This window comes from Microtus pennsylvanicus, chromosome 7, assembly GCF_037038515.1.
Source record: "Microtus pennsylvanicus isolate mMicPen1 chromosome 7, mMicPen1.hap1, whole genome shotgun sequence".
Lineage (NCBI taxonomy): Eukaryota > Metazoa > Chordata > Mammalia > Rodentia > Cricetidae > Microtus > Microtus pennsylvanicus.
In genome coordinates this window covers 19,366,424-19,384,359 of record NC_134585.1, presented here as the reverse complement: position 1 = coordinate 19,384,359, position 17,936 = coordinate 19,366,424, and the positions used below count along the sequence as shown (strand labels likewise).

Here is a 17,936-nt window from a genome sequence, read left to right as displayed (position 1 = left end):
TTGGGTGCAAATCTAGAACACAATGGAGTGATGTTTCTTGCCGGGTTTTCATATTGTTTGGGAGTGTGTGAGAACGGAAACTTTTATTGTTAATAATTTTGGATAGTCTCAGAATATATGACATAATATGTGGCAGTCTCTCTCAATACCTGGCAGTTACATCTTCTAGTAGCAGGGTCACATTCGGCAGTAGAGTCCATTCAGATTGCAGCACAGTGATATTCTTTTTTAGAATTCTTCCTTCTGAAAGTCTTCACTATGTTCTTTGCATGTTAAATATTGACTTCTGCATAAATAAAATAAAATTGTGTTAGGGTTGATTTTAGCACAGTATTCTATTCATTATGATTTGGCCCATTTAAGATCAAGCATAGCGATTTAATTTTTTTTTTTAAATCCTATTGCTCAATTCCATTCTTATTCTTTTCAATGGAAAATATATAATTCCCTGTTAGGTTATTTTAAGTCACCCCTTTTATTCATCAAAATGTAAAAGTTTGAATTCAGGCTCCTTTCCGTTTATAGAAGAAGTAAGACCTTGCTTTGTTATAAATAATCCTGCTAAAAAGAACTTGGTTCTCCCAGTAGTCACAGTATAGTGTTTGAGGACAAGTATACCGTGTTCTGCGTCAGTAGTCACAGTCTAGAGTGTTGTGGATCAGCATAACTGTATAGAGTGGTTTGTGACTAGTAGCCACACTATAGAGTGTTCTGAACCAGAATTCACAGTACAGACTATAATGGACTAGTATTTACCGTGTAGAGTGCCCTGGACCAGCAATCAAATTATAGAGTACTTTGACCAGTAGTCCCGGCATAGAATGCTCAGAATAGTAGAGGCAATATGGAGTGCTCTGGGCCAGTATTCACAGCGCAGAGTGCTCTGACTAGTAGGCACAATATGGAGTATTTTTGACGATTAACCACAATATGGAGTGTCCTGGACCATTAGTCATAGTTTAAAGTGCTCTGTACTGCTAGTCACAATTTAGAGTAGTCTAGAGTGGTAGTCCCAGGGTGGGGTTCTCTGGATTGCTATTATGGAAGTTACAAGTTTTCTGAAAGCTTAAGAAGCATATGTGTAGGCTGCTTCCTAGTTCATGGAAAGCCCACAGTTCCCCCTGAACAGCTCACATTAGGGACTCTGGCAGTTCCACAACATTGGACTAATTTAGGATGTAGTTAATTTGACAGGGATGACAGAGATGGGAAATACTGATATATACTAAATCAGAAGATCTTGTAATATGTGTGAAAAGGCAAGTAATTTGGATAAGGAAATTAAACATGAGAATTTAAAGATAAGAACCTAGAATCTTATATCATCTCTTGTGATTTTAAAGGGTCTATAGGAGGACCAAGAGGAAAAGATAATGATTAAGACTCTTAATGTTATATAACTGAATGTGATCTTTTAAATATCTCAAAAAACATATATAGCACATAGAAATTCAAGCTCAGAAAACGTGCATAACTACAAAACCTATTTGCTAACCAAGTGAACACTGAACATTTAATTCCTTGACTTCTGGTTGAAAATATCTTTCTATTATTCTATGTGAGATTTCACTTACACCTCAGAAGTCAGCACAAACATGGAGTACTAAGCGCCTAACTTATTTACACATAAGGCAGGATATGGAGCTGGGCTTGAAGTCAAGGAGCAACCTGCCAAAAATACTTGACGGTTCCCCATGTCTGGCCTAGATGGGGTCCGCATTCTTGGGAGAGGCAGACTTAATAGGTGCAGATAAATTGGCAGAGCCACCAAGGTTAAATAAATTCAGGGCTGAGAGCCAGAAAAACCATTTGATGCAAGCCTGGAAGAGTCATCAGTTAGAAGGTTATAAATCAAGCTTCCTTCTGACAAGGCTCTACCAGTTCCCTTCAGCCTCCAATCATCAGTCTGTCTTCTTACTTCCAATAAGCCATGTCAAGGTTAGAGATGTGGTCAGTGGATTCTTGACATACGTCCTGTTTTGTCTCTTTGACACAAGACTGAGTACTTGGACTTTGCTAAAGAGAGAAGTAATTTTATATTGACATTTTGTGTTACTAGGGTAAATTAAACCATTTTAGTTTAAGATGGTTATGGAACATTATTTTGTTTTTGTTTTTGTTTTTTAATTAACTCAAAGTGAAATTTCCCTGTGGGATTTCATGCATATTTGGTTTTAGTTGATTAATCCCTACTTCTCTCCCTCTCCTATTATTCTTCCACCTCAAGTCTTCATCTTTTCCTTACTGTATTGTTTACCTGACTCTAACCCCTTCCTCTCTACTACCTCAAATGTTTAGTTGTCATTCCCATTTGCATCACATAAAGTCGTTTTTTAAAAACCATGTCTCAAGACCCCTTTCCAGGTCTAAGGACTTTTTTCACATTAACATATTGGTACACACATGTAACAGTTAGAGCTTAGATACATGTATGAAAGAGCTGTACACATTGACATTTCTGACCTTAACTTAAGCTCTGTAATCCTACACAGTTTCCTGTTATTAAATTATAATTTAATTTTGCTTTCAGCTGAATATGTATCCTGTTTCCATTACCTATTTATCAGTGGATGAATACCTAGCCTGATTAAGTTTCCTGGCTGTTGTGAACAGAGCAGGGATAAGTATAGATATCTCTGTAGCAAAATGTAGAATTCTTTGAGAATACGTGTGGGATTTGTAGAGCTGGGTCATATGGCAGTTCTATTTTTGGTGTTTTGAGCCATCTACACTGATTAATCAGATATAAGTATCAAAGTAAGAACAAATACAGCATTCAGATCTGCTTTTAATGGAACAAAAATACAATAAATACCAGAAACTCAATCCAGAGGCCTATTCATCTCTGTAAAATTCCCTTAAGAATAACTATGTCATCTCAATTCCATTTTACTGAGATTGCTAATAATCATTGATCTCTTTTAAAATGTTTAAAAATCTTTGATGAAGGATTTAAATCAGCAGCTTTTGTCCTTTCAAATGTTCTTGATTTCAGACAGGCAGCATCAAAGGAGTCATTTAATGTATTTCTCTTTGATATTAGACAGTAAATCTAAACCTACTTTGATTAAATTAATATTCACCTTCTGCTCCTTATTTTGCTGTCTCTAACATGATAACTGTGACTGCAAAGTGTTGTGGATTATCAGACCCAAAGAATCAAAGAAAATGAGAGGGATTTCTCTAGGATCTTTTCAAAGGTATAATCTCCACTTAAACATGAGCAAGCAGTCAAATAAAAATTGTTTGGGTTATTTATTATCTAGTTTTATATCTATTTTCCCAATGAATATCAGGACTTCGGGAGCAGCAATCCACAGTGGGAAGGCTCTAATGACAGTGTGTGTGTCCAAAGGGGACAGAGAGTTCATGATGAGCTCTTCCTGAGAAGGGGAAATAGAGCTTGGGAAATCATCGACATCTCGCTAGGGGACCACTGCCACAATCTTGACGAGTCTGAAGGAATAAGTATGAGTTGAAGGAAAGTAACTTTTGGGAAAGCGATAAAAACATCCCAAAGACAGAAGAGCATGATTGTTGTTGACTGTGATGAGAAAGGAACCAAGAGTCAGTTAGATTGGAGCAAAATAAGATACCACGTTCAATTGAAAAAAACAGCATAGTCAACACCACAGACTTTGAGCTATATTTCTTATATGGATGTTTATAAAACAGAAAATCACCAGAACTGTGCTTAAGAAATATAACTTTTGGGGCTGGAGAGATGGCTCAGTGGTTAAGAGCATTGCCTGCTCTTCCAAAGGTCCTGAGTTCAATTCCCAGCAACCACATGGTGGCTCACAACCATCTGTAAAGAGGTCTAGTGCCCTCTTCTGGCCTTCAGGCATACAGACAGAATATTGTATACATAATAAATAAATAAATATTAAAAAAAAGAAATATAACTTTTGTTTGAATTAAAGAATGGGAATCTAACTGAGGAGATCAATGGGAGGTTGTTTCAGTACTTCGTGTTAAAGAGATAATGACTTGAATTAGTGAAGTGGCTATAAAATGAAGAACAGGGCTTATGGTATTAAGTAACTGAAAAAAAAGGAATTTTGAATCTTAGAAAATGGTATGCTTGTCTACTGATGTTATAGGAACAATTAATGATGTTCACTTTCTGTCTGTTGTTCCTAAACAAGATAATTTCAGGATTTTTCATTTTCATTTTTGTTTCCCTGTTAAGATACCCAGTCACCCACAGAAAGTAACTCTTTTTGAACAGGTCTATTTTGCTGGTCTCTGTATTATTAAAGTGGGTTTCTAGTTTGACTCCTGAGAAGCTAGATCTAAAGCTGGCTTTGTCTTTCTTTGTTGTTCCACTGAAGCTAGTATATCAGAATACAATTGAATGAAGGGATGCAATTAGATGAGCAACCTTTTAGACAGACTAATTTATGTAGAAACAGCAAATCACTTTACAATTTCAGTATGTGAACTATTATTACCATCAAATTATGGCCCCTGTGACACATGGCATGCGTTATTGAAATGTACCCGCATGTCTGGACCTCTGGGTTAAAAGCTTTGCCCAAGAAGGCAGCTCTCCTCTCCTCTCCTCCCTCTTTGTGACCCTGCTGTATTGTTGTCTACACCTTAGTACATTCCCCCAACCTAGGGTTCTTGAGTCAAATGATCAAATAATAAATTTAAAAGAGAAAGTAAAACTCCTAGGATTTCCAGTGAGACACACATCCATGAAATCCATGAAAACATGTCTTTTATTATTATTATTTTTTTGGTACTTTGAGACAGGGTTTCTCTGTAGCTTTGCCTGTCCTGGAACTAGCTCTTGTAGACAATGCTGGCCTCAAACTCACACATGTCTTTTAATGGGTGTTACCCACAAAAACAGTTTTCAATCACCAAAGTCATTCTTCTCTCTTGAAGCATGGATGGGCACTTAGCCTAAGCACAAGAATCCAAGGAGAAGCCATGTTAGAGAGTGTCTGTCAATCAGAGAAATGAGCTGCAGTCGCCAACCAGAATTCAGGAAGCAGGGATCTTTCTAAATGCACAAGACTCCCAAACTACAATGTGGCACTCTCTCAATGCTGCATATTTAGAGGGGGAATAATAACAGTGGATCAGGAGAGTTCACAAAAGGCTAAAGAGTCACGAGGCAAGGGAGAGAAGGTATTTTCACCATTTTCCAGGACATTTCTTAGTTAGGAGAAATCATTTGTCCCAGATACTGGGGAGATCAGGCTGTGGCATCTCACAGATTTGAGTCCACTTCTTCCTGCCTTGACTATGTTGTCCCACTCTCTAGAATCTCCTGTGGTACATTTGTCGGGTATGGTATTTGATAAATTCAGAAATGCTACCTACCTCACTAAGTTCTATCAGCATGGTATATAAGTTTTATATAAACCTTGAAGCATATGGCCTTTGCACACGGGCTTGAAAACTTGGAGTTATTCTTGGAATTTCATCTTCCCTCTTTATTTCAAGTTTTATGATTACTCATGTTAAAAGAAGGCTACTATTTCTAATGACTTGATGATCAGGGAGAAGAGTGTATATGCAGACCATTGTCCTTCTGCACATCACACTATCTTAAGACAGTCTTATGGAATGAGTGTTCATCATACAGTCTTAAGACAATCCTACAGAGTCATTGTTGACATGTTTCTGCTTTACACATTAAAACCCAAACACAGCAAAGCAAAGTCCGTCTGCTGAGAGGGAAAGGCTTGCTTGGATTTATCTAGTCTACCTGACCCTATTCCTAACCTCCAAGTTGTGTGTGTTTCCTTCTTTGCTATACAGCAACACCTAGACACCTGCCTGATCTCAGTCACCTAACCTACCCTATGAGCTTTCTTTGAATTTACATGAGCCAAAGATCAGGATGATTAAAAGTCATACACGGTTTCCTGTATCTGCAGCCTACTACAGTCTGGTGCCTGGGGATTAGTTCAGACACCCACGGCTTTGGGGTTGAGGCCAGCTGCCAGAAAAGTTTCTCATTTCCCAAGCAGCTGGGAGGGCAAGAGGCAGCTGCTCTGAAATGTGTGTGAACCCCTTTCCTTCTATGAGGAGACAGCTGTACTTATCCACGGAAAAGCTCTGGAAGATTCTTTTGTTTTCTAAGACACTCTAGGCAAGCTGAAAGAGATGTCTGGCTTGAAAAGAAGTGAAATTCAGCAGCAGAACGTTTTAGTATTTCCCCAGCGTGGGCAATTCCCCAGCTCCTGCCTGATATTTTCTCAGATTCAAAGCATTGGTGTGAAATAAATAGAAGGGCTGATCTGAAGGACACTTGAATTGTTTCCTAAAGGTACATTGCATTTTACCCAAGCTCTTCCGTCCCTCACATCTCAGATAACAGCGCTATTGCTCAAGGCATCCCTTGAACTCATTTCCGAAGAACCGTCCTGTCTCTTTACCTGTTGCCCTATTGCTCCAATAGGTGAAATGAAGCAATTATGGCATGAGTTAACGGCAGTGCTGCTCATCCTAGGTTTGAACCACTGATGGAGTGCATAGGCATAACCTTTGCAGGCTGGAATGGCGTATGCACAGTCCCGAAGCCTAGCAGCACTTGAGACTATGGAAGGTGTGGGACACTAAACCCTTAAGAAAGAACCCAGAAAACTGGCACCTTCGTCATAAATTTTGTTGTTGCAATTTTACTATGTTCATACATTCAATATAGTTTCTACTTTGTAGGTATTATTGAGTTTACTCTTAAATTTCTGTCATAGTAGTCAATGTTATAATTTATGGGGTTGCATTAAACTATGGTTAAGTCTTAGAAGACTATGGAAAGGTTAAATCAAAATGTAAGGTTTAAGCATTTAGTGAAATTTCATGTATATAAAAATTTTGACAAAATGGCATTTGACTTAAAATTATGAAGAAGCATTCTGTGTAAATCTGTATAAATCACATATACATGTTTGATGAAAAGGATTAAAATAATTTATTTGTGTCTTTATTTCTGTAGCCATTATAATTTTTAATTAGATGCTAGCATTGTTCTAGAGAATCATAAGAATGTCTGACATATTTTAAGGACCATTTAAATATATAAAGACTTAAGAGACAAAGAAGACTATTCCTGCCATCCCCACTGTATGTGTTTGTGTATTTTTGTGTGTATGTGTGCTTGTGTGTATGTGTGCATGTGTGTATCTTGTGCATGTATATGTCTCTGTGTATGTAGGTGTGTGTCTCTGTGTATGTGTGCATATGTATTTTTGTGCAAGTGAGTGTCTCTCTGTGTTTATATATGTGTGTGGTGTATATATGTATGTGTTTATATGTGTGTGTCTATATATGTATGGCATATGTACATATATGTGTGTGGTGTGCATGTGTGTATGTGTGTATGTATATATGTGTGTGTTTATATGTGTGTGTTTATATATGTATGGCATATGTACATATATGTGTGTGGTGTGCATGTGTGTATGTGTGTATGTATGTATGTATGTATGTATGTGTGTGTATACCAGTAATGAGTTAAAAATAATTGTGCATTTTGAAAAACAAAGTTATGAACATGCAAAGGAAAATCACAGATGATAAAACATTTGCAGCTTCTATGTCTTTAATGGAACATGTGTCCAGAAGACATAAGGAGCAATAAAGAATAAAATGAGTCCATAGGTACTGAGCAGACACTTCATTGAGAGAGATACGAGGATGTTCACTACATGCCTAAGACATTCTCAGCATCAGGAGCCAACAGGGAAAGAGAACTTAGCACTGTAAGTGAGTTTTCTCTCCACAGCTCCTTCAATTCACCACAGGTGGCTGAAAACCCAGAGTAGCTGTAAAGCTCATATTTACATAGAGGAATTTGAAAGGGCAAATTATTTTAATCGGAACTTTTCTAGTTTCTTGCAAATTTATATTTATAATATTTTCAATTTCTGCCAGGAAGAAAGAAAAGAATAGATCCTATGTATACTGGCTAGACCTCTCAGATGTTATTGGTTGGAACATAAATTTAGAGGAGCACCTTGGAGATACTAGGAAGCACCTAATAAACCTAAACCTATGCATTCTCACAACTTCAATTGCCTTCTGGTACACACCAAGAAAATTTTGTATATTTATTTGCCAAATGTATAGACTAGAATATTCATTTAGTCATTCATAGTAAGTCTAAGTAGTCTAATAGTTCATCAGCACTTGAATGACCAGAATGAGTAAACCTTATTATCTCATCCAATATTCTGTAGAAATGTGTACTAATTAGAAGCAAGAGATGACTTAGTGGTAAGGAGCACTTGATGCTCTTACAGAGAGGGACTTTAGTTCAGTTTCTGCTCTCTTTGTCAATGACCACCACCTAGTGTTCACACACACTCATACTACCAAGTATATATCATGTATATATTCTCCCAGATATTCATACTTTAAAATAACTTTTAAAATAAATACTTTATAAATGAGCATTAACCGAACAAATGGAATCTGATTGGGTGAAACAGTACATGAATGATTAGGTATTAAATTCCTTAAAATACATGTGTGTATATATATTTTATATTTATATATGCAAAATGCAATACACCATATGATATATGCAATAAATTAGGTATGAATATATATTGAATATAATATTTGGGAATGCTAATTAAAAGTACAAATCAAATTCCTTGGGAAATGATGAAAGAGAGTTGGGGTAAAGGAAACATGTCAAAAGTCACATTGAATTTTTGGGAAGTCCTATCAACATTTAAAGTATGCTGACAAAAGCCAAAAGAAAAGAATAAAGATGTGTCATGGAGAGAACTGTTAATTGTATGAAGGCCTCCAGAAGGAGGAAAAGAAAAAGAATCTAGAGGACACATGGTGGTAATATGTGCTGACAGAGGAAACTTTCATTTTTCTAGAAATGAATGGCATGAAAGGCAGAGATGCAGGAGGCGTCAGCTTTGCTCTTTCTATTTCTGTTTCTACTCCAAATGTTTCATTCTTCATTTTACATTTGTTTTAAGTAAGTCAGTTCATAACAAGTGAGAATTAACATACTCTAGGTTTGATGACAGAGGAAATTTGAAAGATTTTCATGTGGATAGGTCAAATTGACTACAGAGGGTCTGGGCTCCATGTAACTAAGCGGTTGAGCCCATGTTTGATACATGTAAGCATCCTGGGTTCCATCTGTAGTACACATGTGCGCGTGCTCTCTCTCTCATGCTGGCTATCAACTTACATGTTTATCCACCAGAGGATTATCCAAAGGTTACTTAAAAACAGTCACCCACGGACCAATGCTGGTGAAACAGAAAGTTTTATTTTTTGAAATGTCTGTAGAAGGGATGTGTGAGCTAAAAATTACCAACTATCCAATGGGATAAGGAGAACTACCAGGTAGGTGTGCTCTTAAAGAAAAGTGATTCTCTCTTCCCCAGTAGTAAATGACCTTATGCCCATGTGCATATATGCAGCATAGTTGGATCCAGTGGTTTAACAAATGGATACATACATACATACATACATACATACATACATACATACATAAAGAGAGATGTGATGCAGGTCTACATGGGTGATGCAGAATAAGAATTAGATATAATCAAAATATATTGGATATATGCATTTTCAAAGAATGAAAAGGAAAGGCTAAAAAGCAATATATGTGCTGGATATTTTAATAGTATAGTTGCATGGCAGAGTAATCAATAATAATTAAAAGGGCTTCAAAATACTCAGAGTGTATAATACCTGTAGATTGGAAATCCTTCCTTGCTTTACAGCGGAAGCCATCTTGAGCCTCTAGTATCACTGAGCCAATTCCCTGCTGGTTGTGCTCATGAACAGTTTGAAGACAGAATCAAGGAAGCAGCCTACTGCTTTTTATTACTTAGCCCATGGATCCTCAGCATTGTGAAAACGTCATACCCTCACAGACGTATCTGTGGAGAAGGCAGACCTCCATGTCCTGACTGACGCTAGAGCAGAGAAGAACAAAGGATGAAACAACCACACCCCGCCCATTCCCACTAGTCCTTCTGGGAAAAAACATATGAATATTCTCAAATCATATCTCAGGAGCTATGATTATTTGGAAGAATATGCTTAGTCTTAGCTAAACATATGTCTTTTTTGAATATTTATTTTTATGTATGTGGAGGAGGGGCAGTTACCCACAGAATTCATAGAAGGGTATTGTATTCCCTAGACCTGATGTAATAGGCCCTTCTCAACTGCCTGGTGTGGGTTTTAAGAACCAAACTTTGATCCTCTGCAAGAGCAGTATGTGTTCTTAGTCACAGAGGCGTCTCTCCAACCAGTGTTTGCCTTTCAATCAGCATTGCTGAGAGATTGATAATCACTTCTAATATATACATTTATTTTATAATTACCTGTCACAAATAAAACCAGAATGCATTCTGGGAAGCTACCAGGACTGGCATTATATTTATTCTTATTTCATTTTCAAATGATAGAAAATTTTTTGGGCCTAGAGTTTTTGCCTCAGAAGAGAAATTAATTTCAAAAAATATTTCTGGCAGGTCAAGATTACAACTAAAAAAATTTCATATTAGTTTTAAAACTGAGGCATGTTCAGTACACAGTAATTCTGTGCATTGGATTCCACCTTTACTATATGGCTACCCATATAGAAAATGCTCTATGGAGTTGGCCAACGACATATTTGCTGTGGGAATAACAGAAGTCCATTGGAATAACTTTTAATGCTCCAATAATAGACTTTGTTCTCATCTTAATAATGACCCTGACAGCTTAAATCTGGAGACGTAACTCCATTTTAACTAGCTTTAACAAAGCCTTACAGAAGTTACCTATTAAGCTACCTAGACTGATTAGCACTTTAAATACATCTGAAAAAAAGGCAGAATGCTTTCCATGAAGGTCATTCTTCAAAAAAATCTCTTTGGAGACAATAGAATGTGTTGAGCAAGGGTTGGGATAACTTAGATGCTCAAGAGAGGATTATGGTGGATCAGAAAACACTGAATTTGCTCATAAATTTTTGCTGAAAAAAATTAAGGCATTTCGCAGTGTATGGTAACCATGTTTAGAGATCAGTCTAGAGATACCAATGGTGCCTTGAAGTTAGAAACACAAAAAAAGGAAACTGCCAATTTTTTCAGAGGTAGCTGTTTTATGCATCTGCCAGCCAACACAAGTGCATGTCCTTTAAAATATCTGTGCGGATGCCTCATCCAAATGTTTTAACTGAGCACTTAAAGTTAGAGCCAAAAAGGCTTGCAAAGTCAGAGCCCTCTGTCCTCCCCGAGGTTTTAAAACCTAGGCAAACAAATTAATTTAATTTCTCTTTGAGGATCAGGAAAAAAATACTTGGTTAATCAGGATTATATTTATATTGACACATTTGAATTATAAAATGAATCTTAAACGCTTCCTTGTCCTGGAAGCTATAATTTAATTTGTTTATACTTTTTTGGTGTGTGTATATATGCCTTATTCATTTGTTGATGCCGGGATTTTAAATGTTTAAATATAATTCTTTTGTTGTCTGTAGGCTATGATCAAGAACGTGTTTTTAAATGTAGAAATATTAAACTAGATGCATTCAAATGCTTTAAGCCCTGTAAGCATGACTTTATGGACTAGAAATGGGTAACATGGTGTGGGACAATTGTATTCTGCCAATTATATTTTAAATCAATGCTGATTGGCCAGCAGTTAGGCAGGAAGTATAGATGGGACAACCAGACAGGACATAGAGAGGGGGTCAATGAGAACAGGGAAATTCTGGAAAGGAGGAAGCCCATTTTAGCAGTTGTGAGCCAGCTACAGAAGAAGCAAGATGTAACTGCCTCCCTGAAAAAAGATACCGAACCATGTGGCAAGCATAGACAAGAATAATGGACAAATATACATTATCTGAGCCTGAGTTAATGGGCCAATCAGTTTATAGTTAATATAGACTTCTGTGTGAATTCTTTGGGACCTAATGACTGCAGGGATCAGGCAGGACAAAAACCCGACAGCAGGAAAGGCTTGGTGGGGTGGAAGGGAATAGATGGAGTACTGGGTATAGACCATGATGTAAGTGCTTGAAATAAATGCTGATATAAAGCTAGAGTTTGTACAATGAATGTGTGATTCAAATAAAAATGAAGTCAATATCCAAACATGCTTATTTGGGAATTATTAAAGAATAGATATTTTCAAACCATCCTCTGATCAAAGAAAATGCCTTAGCAGGTGACATGCTCTTCCTGTTTGTTGTACTAACACACATTAAGATAATAACATCTACTTCCTTAAAGGCAGGACTATCATGTAGTTGCTTTTAAAATTTTAGATATTATGTTACAGACTTTAGAATTTCTCTAACTATTCGATATCTGACAAGCACTCCTATTGTAACTGAGATAGATAATATAGAAAGGCAGAGTTACAGTATGAACAAAAACACCAAATGCAACCAGAATGTCTTCATTCAAATTTCATCTCTAGAAGTTAATAACTATGGCCTCTCGACCTCCCATTTCTATTGTTTCCTCAGCTAATAATGAAAATAATGGTGGTATTGTCTCATAGGGTGGCCATGTGTCAACTGCTGTTGACACACCATAATATTATCAATTACTATAAACTGTTATTATGCCTGGAACCAAAGCCCACATGTGTGCCTTTCAAATATTGCTTTCACTCATGCCAGTCAGCGCTGTCTGAGTTCAGGCAAACATTAAGACTTACAGACATGCCTTAGGCTACATTGGATGAGTTTTTCTAGATGAGTATAAGAAAGACAAGCTTAGACTTTTCTCTAAGTCTCAATCTCAGCAGAAATAATTAACATAACACTTCACACAAACAATGGGAAACCATGCTTCCCCCAAGTGACAGAGGTGCATTAATGGGTTTATGGTTCATTTATGCTCAGAGTTTTCTTTTAAATGGAATGCTTGATGAGTATCTCACACCTAAAGTATAGAAGTAGGTGTGTTTTATGAATATAGGGCATTGTGGTATTTTGACAAATAAAGGTGAGAAGTGTATAGAATAAAACAGATCTGTCCAGTAGGTCTTTCCAAATATCCCTCTTGTTTCTCAGTAATTACAATGGATTTCAATAAGACTTTTCTACCAGATATTCCAAATGAATATGGTAAATTGTCAAGGAATTATGCCTCGAGTTACCAATATATCTTAATCACTTTTATATGGCTGTAAAGAAACACCATGACCAAGGCAACTTATAAAAGACAGCATTTAACTGTAGGCTTGCTTGCAATTTCAGAGTGTGAATCCTGACCATCATGGTAGGGAGCATAACAATAGATAGGCAGGCATGATGTTAGAGCAGGAGCTGAGATCTTTCATCTGATCCACGAGTTAGAGTCAGAAAGAGAGACACTGGGATATGTGGACTTTTGAAACCTCAAAAACCCCTAGCAACAAGGCTGTACCTCATAATCCTTCCCAAAATATAGTTCCACAAACCTTGGCCCAAAAATTAAAATACAGAAGCCTATGGAAGCCATTCTTATTCAGGCCACAGCTCATTGGTTTTTGTAGCAAACAGGTACCCTTTATATACTTGTTACAGAGACAAAACTTGGCAATTAAGAGGAAAAAGATATTTTTGTCATGATGAAGCTTCTTTTGTAAAATGTTCTTGATATATTGTCTAGTAGAGTCAAATTTTTAATCTAAAAGCATCTCAGAACCAGTCAAATTTGTATTGTGGTAACTGAAACCTTATAGAACATACCACAAAACATGGAAGATATATAATAATAAGAGGATGATGATACTTATGAAGAATTTTAGATGGGCATTATTTTGGGATAAGATTTTATTAAAGATGATCCCTTACTATTCACCTCAATACTTAAAAAGAAAGACTTTCAATTTCTGTCATACTTAGACACTGTTTGACTACTGAGAACATTCTGGTAACACCAAAGGACTATTGTGTTCAGTTACTTTGGAAACCACATCAGTTTATGGAGTAAAAACACAATTCCCACAAAACAGAAATGTCTTCCTTTTGACTGTGGTAAGTGGCTTATGTCAGAGTAGAGTCCTCTTGGAATAAACAGTCAAATTCTCTTCCCCTTTTTGGCATGATGAACAGGAATATCTCTCTCTCTCTCTCTCTCTCTCTCTCTCTCTCTCTCTCTCTCTCTCTCTGTGTGTGTGTGTGTGTGTGTGTGTGTGTGTGTGTGTGTGTGTGTGTGCTTGCATATACAATGTTTACATATTACAGTGAGGTGTGAGACTAGGGAAGATATTTAAGAGTCATAATTGATGCTTTGCTCGGTTCTCCATCCAACTCAGAGGGGAGTGCCAAGCGCTAGTATATGTCAGCAAGAAGAGCCTTTCTGCCACAAACATCTCAGGTTATATTTGCCAGCAGAATTTCCAGTTAATGCAAGTACTATATAATAGAGATCCCAGAGACCTGAATTTTAAAGTCGTGTTGATTTGCTCTCCTACACATTTGGAATGAGTCAATAATCTTCCGCACAGGTGATTTGAAGGACATTTTGTTCAATAAGTTGTCTCTGAATGCCAAAGCCCTGTATCACCTCACTCGAATTTACCTTTGTCTTTATATAGGGAGATCTATTAAATCCTTCTCTTAAAAGATTTTTCATGATATTAGATCGGAAAAAAAAGATTTTTTAATAATATTTTGCAGGCATCCAGTTGCACATATTTTTTTTTCTCTATGAGTAGGTCATACACAATGCTTGGGTACTCAATGTAATTTCCTACTATTGGACACTTAATGAAATTTTCTACCATTATTTAGACTTTCTTTGCCCATTGCTTATGATAGGGCTAATAGCTCAGAGGGACACATCTCAGAACACATACTCCATTGACCTGAAAAGTCTTCAACAAGGTCTGGAAGTTTTCCTCATAAAATAAAAGCATTCTCTGAACAATTGTCCTAATCTGCTGTCTGCAAAACTAGTCTTCCTGCTCTCCAGGGGGCACAATTTGTCCCGTGGTTTCTCTGCGTCATGTGGAACAGAAGGCTTTCTTATAACCATTTAAGAGTTTTAAAGCTAAAGGATTTTTCAGAGACCAGGCTGAGAGATCATAATAGCACAGGTAGGGGCTCACCGATGAAGTGGAGAAGGAAGACAAACCAGTCATCATACTGTGAGGCCTGGGTTGAACTTGAACTTCCTCACTCCTCTGCCTCTATAGAGATATCACTTATATGGAGAAATCAAAGGATAGAAGGCCCATGTAATCTATTCATGGTCGGGGGACAACGTCAAAAGAAAGGCAAGAGGATGCAAGTTTTGGGGGTGGGCAGGTCAAAGCCAATGATGAATGCTTGAGTGACAGGTGGTCCCTAGGATCTTCTTTTATGGAATCTTTGACGGTGTGGAAACCAAAGCACAAAGCCAATGCTTTTATGTTTGAGGGATGTCATTATTCAGTATCCTAAAATAATATTTCACTCATTGGAAAATATTTTTGTCTTCTCTGGGTTTGGAAAGTACTGTTCATATTTTACCATGTTTACCATGTTTTAACACCAGGGAACTATTTTGCTATTAGTTCTTTGGTAATTTTATTTTACCAGGTTTTGACCATATTCTTTCTCCCTCCTCCAACTCTTCCCAGAACCACCTTCTTTTCTGATGAATTTTATGTCCTGTTTGTTTGTTTCTCCCATTGAGGCCAATTAATTCTTCCCACATATTTGTGAATGTGTGGTCTGTGCATAAAAGCACAATTAACTTCTCAGAGGCTACACTCTTAGCAAAAATTGACTTCCTCTCTTTGTAGCTAATGCTTGCCAGTAGCCCCTTAGAGGAGGAGCTGTGTGAACAACCAGCCTCTCCATGCAGCATATCCTCCTGAAGTGGACTTACGTAGGTGTTCTGTGTGCTTTCACAATGGCCGTGAACTCATATGTAAAGTTCCCTGCTGTGTTCCGAAGACACTATTTCCTCGTGGTCATCTACTTTCTCTGACTTTTAAGTTAATTACATACCTTCGTTTGTCTTTGGGGAAGGGGATACAACACATTTGCTCTCTTTCAAACTGATCCTTCTGCACTCTGTTATTCTCTGCACCTGGTGAATTGTGACTCTTAGTGTTCATCATTGTCAACTGCAAATGGAAACATCTCCAATGAGGGCTGAGAGATGTCTTACTCTATGGGTATAGTTATAAGTCATCAATAGCCAATTTAATACTATGTCTATTTAGCTAAATAATAGCCGCAGTTTCTTATCCATAGTCTCTGACCTGTCTAGCCATGGTTTATTTGCTTGATAGTGATGCCAGGTATAGGTTTCATGTGGACAGAGCCTTAAGTCTTCATGGTCAGATTTCACAACATTTGTGATACTATTGCACCAATGCACATATCTTCCAAGGCCAATCATTCTCATAGCTCACCAGGTTCCTGGCTGAGTGAGATTATCGGTTGCATTTTTTAACTTCTGGTAGTGTTCATAGCACTTCCCAGCACTATGAAAGCTAGCCAGTTGGGACAAAGCTTCCAGGTTAATACCAGCTTGATTTTTCCAGTTCTCTATTCCAGCAAATGGGTCTTATCATCAAGTTCCAGAAGGTAACCAAATGCATTATCAAAAGCTTGTGATATTCAGGGGTAGAGGGGGCGATCTTAAATATCTCATTGTCCAACAAGTCCAAAAAAAGTAACTTATTCCTGTCACTAGGCTTTTAATGAAAACAATTATAAAAGGGAAGACTTGATTTTGCAATATACTGGTAGTTGAACAATCACTCCTACTATTCTGTTTAAAATGTGATAGTTTTATAAGATTGTATGCAGATGCAGAAGCTGCCCAATGTCCTCCAAGATCAGAGGTGCTCATGGGCTGGTCGCATTAGCCAGGCAGTGAGTTCAGTGGTAAGCCCAGTCTCAGAATGTAAGGTCGGGAATGGTAGAGGAAGATGATGACTACCAGTGTCTACACGTGCATGCATGAGCTTACATGTATACAAACAACAGTAAACACACACACACACACACACGTGCCTCCTCTGAAACACTTGTGAGTACTTAAAACCTTGGCTAGTGTTTGTACATCATTTGTCATTTTTGCCCCGTACACAGGTTTCATTGCCCTGATTTTAAGTAAAATATATACTACGTAAGCTAATATGTGGAAAAATAAATATGCTTCTGTAGCTGACAAATATTGCTGGCTTAAAATCATATGGATTTGGTTTTATCTTTTCAAGGATCTCAGACTTGGCAAATTATGGAGCTAATTAAATTTTCTTGCGGGGAATCAGCCAGCTAGACCACAGCCTTAGGCACATAACCACAGCTCCCCACTCTGCCTCACTTGCTTATTCTGTGTGTGAGATGAAGCTCTTAGAGCAGCAGAGGTAGAACACTCAGGCCAGCAGCTGTTAATGGGTTTCAGTAGCTACAGAGTCAGCCTTTGAGCCTCAGCCCTGACAGCTCCTATCACAGGGGTGGCAGTGGAGGCACATCTCCCCATGTGAGTTGGCTGCAGATGACAATCTGCCAAACGAAAATAATTGAAAACACAGTGGCTGTGTAAAAATGAATCAACTTGGCTGATCTCTCAGGGATTCTGAAAAATTCTAGGAATGTCACTCCATGTTTTTTCCAGAGACTGTTTACATGAATAGCATCCCAGACATTTAATAAATAAAATCATCTGAGACAAGGTGTTTTTTAGCAATTTCGTGCACACATCTGTGTTAGCAATTTTCCAGTCTTTATATGTTGCAAAGGTATTGCTACTTAATTTTAACAAACTTTATGGCAGCTAACATACTGGTTTATATTTAGTTTATATTGCTAATTAATTTTAACAAACTTTATGGCAGCTAACATACCGGTTTAATTTATATTTAATATATAAATTTACATATATTTAATATATATTTTTTTCTGAATTAACTGATTTGATGAAAATAATTAAACCATTTCTCCAGGTTGCCAAGAAGGAAATCTGGACTTTAAACTCAATTTTATTACAACTCTG

General features: G+C 37.3%; 1 protein-coding gene across 4 annotated transcripts in view; it reads left to right on the top strand.

Moving 5' to 3' along the window:
- Ctnna3 (catenin alpha 3) overlaps nt 1-17,936 on the top strand; it is a 1,278,003-nt gene that overhangs the window by 1,257,933 nt on the left and 2,134 nt on the right. The window lies entirely within an intron of this gene.